The sequence below is a fragment of the Vombatus ursinus genome, unplaced genomic scaffold (assembly GCF_900497805.2).
Source record: "Vombatus ursinus unplaced genomic scaffold, bare-nosed wombat genome assembly UNPS02014945.1, whole genome shotgun sequence".
In the NCBI taxonomy this organism is placed as follows: Eukaryota; Metazoa; Chordata; class Mammalia; order Diprotodontia; family Vombatidae; genus Vombatus; species Vombatus ursinus.
The window spans coordinates 10,712,416-10,712,997 of NW_020954723.1; positions in this window are offsets into that span (position 1 = coordinate 10,712,416).

The window sequence follows — 582 nt, forward strand, 5'->3', positions numbered from 1 at the left end:
TCTCTCTCTCTCTCTCTCTCTCTCTCTCTCTCTCTCTCTCTCTCTCTTTCTCTTTCTCTCTCTCTCTCTCTTTTTCAATTTGTTGCCAATGCATGCCACCACCTTGGAACAGGAGCTCAACTCCTCACAGCAGCTGGCTGGTTGGTCTGCCTGCCATAAATCTCTCCCCATTCCAGTTCAATCTCCACTCAGCCACCAAAGTGATTTTTTAAAAATACAGTTTAGACCCTATAATTAAGAAACTCTAGATGCTCCCTTTCACCTCCAAAATCAGATGAAAAATTATTTGTTTGGCATTGGAAGCCCTTTGTAACCTATCCCTCTCCCACCACTACTACCACACTTTGCACTCTCCCAATTTACTCTTTAATCTAGTGATCCTGGTCCCCTTGCTGTTCCTCAAACAAGATACTCTATCTTCTAATTCCAGACTCTGTGCATTTTTACTGACTGTTATCCCCCATACCTGGAATTCTCTCTTTTCTCATCTCTGCCTCTCAGCTTTCTGACTTCCTTGAAGTCTCAGCTAAAATCTTTCCCTCTAGAAGAAGCTTTTCTTAATCCTTCTTAATCTTGTGCATT